Here is a 6,109-nt window from a genome sequence, read left to right as displayed (position 1 = left end):
GATGGGAATGAGTGTTGCTGGGGGGGGGGGAGTGGTGGGGATGGGGTGGTGGGGTTGAATAGGTCCTCATATATTTTTTTAATGTAATATTTTTACAAAATCAATTTAAAAAGACATTAAAAAAAGGTGAATCTATATAAAGGGAGTGCATGAAGCATTGATTTTCTTAGTCTTGTAATATTTCTGTAAGCTTGAAATTTTATCAGTTTTAGAACACTTTAAAACTGATGACAAATGTTTACCAGACTGTAAAGTAATTAAAGTATTATGTTATTTTTCAGGGAAAAAAAAGATAGATATTTAATTACGTTTGTAATCTGGTCTGTACCTGGGCATGATTAAATTATCATAGGACTTTGTTTGGGCCATGTCTTAGGGTACTGAGTCCCTACCCCTTGGTGGGCAGGGACTCACAGAAAAAAGGCTTGGCGAAGGACAGAGTTGAGGGATTTTGATGCTGGGGTTTTGAAGTTGGAATTTAATGCTAAAGCCTTAAACTGGAGCCCTGGGAAATAAGCTCATGGAGAAAAGAGAAGCCAGTCCCAGGAAGAAGCAAGCCCTGGGAAGAAAGGAACCTTGAACCCAGAGAGAAGCAAGACCCTGGGAGGGAGGAACTCAGGAAGCCTGAACCCTCTCACTATCAGTAGCCATATTGCTCCAACATGTGAAAATAGACTTTGGTGAGGGAATTAACTTATGTTTATGACCTGGTATCTTTAAACTCCTACCCCAAATAAATATAATTGATGAAAACCAACCAATTTCCGGTATTTTGCATCAGCACCCTTTTGGCTCCCTAATACAAAATTTGGTACTGAGGAGTGGAGAAGTGCTTTTGCAATTACCAAAATGCTGGAAGAGTTTTATAAATGGGTAAGGGGTAATTTTTGGAGGAATTGTGAGATGCCTGGGAGAAAAGATCTACAGTGCTTTAAAGAGATTGTTGATAACAATATGGATGCTAAAAAGATTTTTATGATGCCTTAGATGTAAATGATGAAACTATTATTGGAAACTGGAGGACTGGCAATCCATAATTAAAGTTACAGAGAACTTAGGAAAGTTAACTCCTGATGTTTTATGGAAGGCAGAATTTGAAAATGGTGAACCAGGGCATTTAGTTGAAGAAATTTCCAAAGTAAACCCAGAGAATGTGGCTTGGCTTCTGCTTGCAGCTTATAGAAAAAATGCTAGATGAGAGAGAGAGAGATATACCGAGGACTGAACTGTCAAGCACAAAGAAAACAGAAACTAATTCTGGAAATTCCAGGCCTCTGGAAATCAAGCTCCCAGATGAAAGTGCCCCATTCGAGGACTTAACTAAACTTGGAACTTGTAAATCAGAATTGAAGATGGAGTTATCTCAGAAAGACTTGTGGAATGTATTAATGTTTTATGGATTGGACCCCTGATTCTTGCATGCTAAACCAACAAGACTTTTTAAAATTAGTTTATTGAAATATATTACCCACACAAAAACATAAATAAACAATAAGTGAATAGTAATAGTTGTGAACTTACAAAACAAACGTCTATAACACACTATAGGACTCTCATAACTCACCCTACCACCAACACCTTACATTGTTGTTAAACTTTTTTGACTAAGGATTAAAGAGCATTGTCAAAATATTACTACTAACCAAAGAATTTTCCCCCAACCATCCCTATAATTATTGTCTTTATGTCATTTATTTATGAAGATACAAAAACAATTAAGTGTATAATAAAAGTTGTGAACTTACAAAGCAAACATGCATAACATCATACAGGAATCCCACACATCAACCCTCCACCAACACCTTGCATTGTGTGAGATGTTTGTTACAAATTACAAATGAATATTGCCAAAATATTACTAATAATTATAGTCCTATCTTACATTTGGTGTGTTTTCCAACAACATACCTTATTACTATTTTTTAAATATATTTTTTATGACAGAAGTTGTAAATTTGCAAAACAATCATGCACATATGCAAAATTGCCAAGCAACACCCCTCTAACAACAAACCACACTGTGGTGGAACATTTATTACAAATAAGATAATATCATCTGATTGTTACCATGTCCATAGTATACATTAGGCTCACATTTTCCATACTGCCCCATTATCAACACAGTACTTTTTTTGGCATGGATGCAAGAATATTGTATTATTACTGCTAACCACAATCTATTCATCATTCCAGTTGTATTTTTCCCATGCATTCCCAACACCCTGCAGTCGTGATATACATTTGCTCTAGCTCACAAAGGACACTCTTTCATCTGTACCATCAACCACAATTCTCATCCACCTTTTGGTTTACTGTGCTATTCAGCCTGGATTATTCTCTAGCATTCTGTCAATTGGCATTTACATCCCTAGACCACCATTTTCAGCCACATCCCCATTTATAAACTAGCTGTTACTCACGATTTGTTACCATCCACTCTATACATCTCCACACTTTTACATTAAAGCTAATTAAAACTTCTATATACATTAAACATCAGTAGTCCATCTCAGTCCTCCTCTTATCTCCTTTAAGAATCACCACCTACCACCAGGGCTTGAAGATATTTTCCTACAATTTCTTCTAGATGCTTTATGGTTCTTGCTTTTATATTTAGGTTTTTTATCCATTTTGAGTTAATTTTTGGTTAAGGTGTGTGATACGGGTCCTCTTTCCTTCTTTTGTCTATGGATATGCAGTTCTTTCAGCACCATTTGTTGAATGGACTGTTCTGCCCAAGCTGTGTGGGTTTGACAGGCTAGTCAAAAGTCACTTGACCATATATGTGAGGGTCTGTTTCTGAACCATGAGTTTGGTTCCTTTTGTCTATATATCTGTCTTTATGCCAATACCATGCTGTTTTTACCACTATAGCTTGGTAGTACGATTTCAAGTCCAGAGATGAGGGTTTGCTTTTCCATTTATGATGTTTCTGGTTATTCAGGGCCCCTTGCCCTTCCCAATAAATTTTCTAGTTGTGTTTTCAATTTTTGTTAAATGCTGGTGGAATTTTTATCAGGGTTGCATTGAATCTGTGCATCAACTTGAGTAGAATTGACATCTTAATGATATTTAGTCTTCTGATCCATGAGCAAAAGTCTTCCAGTTATTTAGGACTTTTTGGATTTCCTTTAACATTGGGTTGCAGTTTTCTGAATAAAAGCGATTTACATCATTGGTTAAGTTTATTCCTGACTACTTGAGTTTTACCTGTCATATATTATTTTCACCACTCTGTTGACACTTCTAGTTACTTTTATTGATATAATATTCATTTCTAGAGCTTCTTCCAGGCCTCTCTCTCCTGTTTTTTCTTTTCAGGGTCTAGCATACCCTTTAGTATTTCCTGAAAATCTGGTCCCTTGTTTAGAAATTCTCTCAGTTTCTGTTTATCTGTGAATGTTCTAATCTTGCCCTCATTTTTGAAAGACAGTCTTACTGGATATAAAATTTTTGGCTGGAAGTTTTTCTCTTGTAGTCTTAAATATAATAGACCACTTCTTGCCTCCATGGTTTCTGGTGAGAAATCAGCACTTAATCTTATTGGGTATGCCTTGTATGTTATGCATCGTTTTCTCTTGCTGTCCTAAGCAACAAGGTTTTTGAGAGAAGTGTATGAACAAAACCACTGTCAGCTTGGGCTAAAAGGGACATGTAAAGGAGAGATTGAAGGAGAAACAACTTCATGAGGAAAACCATGGAAGCTAAGATCTGGAATTAAGACATGACCTTGGGCCAAGAGAGCACCCCACCCATGTGTACAGAGAGGGTGAGTTTGCACCAGGAGTTGAAGAGGGTAGATGTTCCCATCTGATGTTCTGAGAGAGTTTTGCCACCTCAGGGCATTGAGAGAGTGGAGCATATACCCCAAGGACTATGGTGGTTAAGGTCAGCACCCCACAGGTCAGAGAGGGGTGGACCTGTCCACCATGGATTAGAGAAGGTCAGGTGGTCAACTCATTGCTCTGAGAGGGTTGAGCTTTTTTGCCAAAGGTTAGGGGGGATGTTGTCTTCACATCATTGTACTAGGGGTACTAAGAGGCCAACCCAAAGATGGAGTAATGTGTGGCAATCACCCCAACACTCTTGGAGGATGAGGTCTGGAGTTTGGTCAACACCCAGATGCTTGATGAGAGTGGAACCAAGAAAATGGCCAATGGGAAAGCATGTGGAAAGTGTGGGCTTCCCTAAGGAACCAAGGAGAATATATCATCATCTTAAGAATGACTCTCAGACTGAAATAGAATGGAGGATGCCCTGCCGGTTTAATGAACTACAGAGGAGCCAGGACTCATGTTTTCCACCCAATTTCTCTTTATTTTAATGAAAATGTTTATCTTGTCTGTCCATTTGTGTATTGGAAACAATTAAATTATTTTGTAAGTTTCAGAGGTCTATAGCAGACAGGACTTTGCCCCAAGACACACTGTATTTCTTTAAATTGATTGTGATATGATTTAGTACTGGTATTTTTACTGATTTCAGGTTTTTTCAAATTTTGTCATGTCTTTTTGGAATTCTGATGGGGGAGTATAGCAGTTTGATGAGGTTATGAATTCCGAAAAAAGATACTGGATTATGTTTGTAATCTGGTCTATACCTAGGTGTGATTAAGTTATGATTAGGGCTTTGATTGTGCCATGTCATGGCAAAGGACAGAGCTGAGGGTTTTGATGTTGGAGTTTTGAGGTTGGAGTTTGATGCTAAAGCCTTAAGCTGGAGCTCTGGGAAGTAAGCTCATGGAGAATAGAGAAGCCAACTCCAAGGAGAAGAAAGCCCTGGGAAGAAATGAACCTTGAACCCAGAGAGAAGCAAAAGCTTGGAAGGGAGGAACCCAGGAAGCCTGAACCCTCACACTATCAGCAGCCATCTTGCTCCAGCATAGGAAAATAGACTTTGGTGAGGGAATTAACTTATGCTTGTGATCTGGTATCTTTAAGCTCCTACCCCAAATAAGTACCCTTCATAAAAACCAACCAATTTCTGGTATTTTGCATCAGCGCACTTTTGCCTAACTAATACACCTCGCAAGGGAAGTTCAAGAACCCCGCACTCATCTCAGCCACAGCTTTCAGCAGGAGCCCCAGCCATGGCGGTGGTGTTTGTATTTAGCATCTATTAGCCAAGTATCCACTGTAGGCCAGACTAGCCATCAGCGATAACAGAGATATACTGTGCCCCACAGAACTGCCAGCTGAGTGCAGAACAAAATGCCACCTTCTGAAATTGAAGCTACAATGTCACAGCATGATAGCATGTTAAATTATTTTCTTTTCCAAAGAAATGCTTTAATCTCAAATTCCAGCTCAATTCTCTAGATAATTGGTGCCCTTTACTTCCAGAATCCCATATATGATAGCAAGTCATCTATGCAATTCAATCTGTGACACTTAGTGACCCCCAGGCCTGTCTCTAAGATAGTTTGGAGAGGTGGTTGGAGATTATAAAAGCATTTTTTTTCCTAGAGAAAACAAAACATTTGCTGATGCTTTCAGGAGGTCCTCTGCCCATGGGGGAAGGATGAGACTCTTCTCCTTCACTTCATGCATAGGAGAGGTGGAACTATGTCTCTATTCTCCAGGGACAATGTCTCCAAGTTTTCCCTGAGATTGATGAGTCCACAGGAGCATGGGAACATGGAGGCATGGTTCTCCAGGAAATCACGTGGCCGGATGAGTGCTGCACAGTGCTGTCTGAAATCCTGCCCACAGGACTTCTGGACCCCCAAGGCCACCTCAGTAGAGAGGTGCCTGGACTGAGGGGGCGAGCTACAGCATCAGGACCTGCAGGCAAGAAGGCCCCTGAGAGGGGTGCTGGTTGGTCCTGGCCTGAGAGTGACCCCTCCCCTGCCTGCCTGTCCACTTGCACTCCCTACTGCCTTCCCCTTCTGAAAGCTGCACTGTCCTTGTCCTCCCTTTCTGCCGCCTGCACATCAATAGGCTAAGCCTCAGGGCCACCACAGATGCTCTTCCCTCTGCCTGGAATAACCGACTATTCCCCAGATTTCACAAGTCTGGCTCCTCATTATCATTTATGTTTCAAGCCAGCCTTCCTAGAGCCGCCCTGGTTAAAGTATTCCCAAAGCCTGTCCTGTTCCCCTTCTCCTTTT

This window comes from Dasypus novemcinctus, chromosome 31 (genome assembly GCF_030445035.2).
Source record: "Dasypus novemcinctus isolate mDasNov1 chromosome 31, mDasNov1.1.hap2, whole genome shotgun sequence".
NCBI lineage: Eukaryota > Metazoa > Chordata > Mammalia > Cingulata > Dasypodidae > Dasypus > Dasypus novemcinctus.
Note: the sequence above shows the minus strand (reverse complement) of the source record.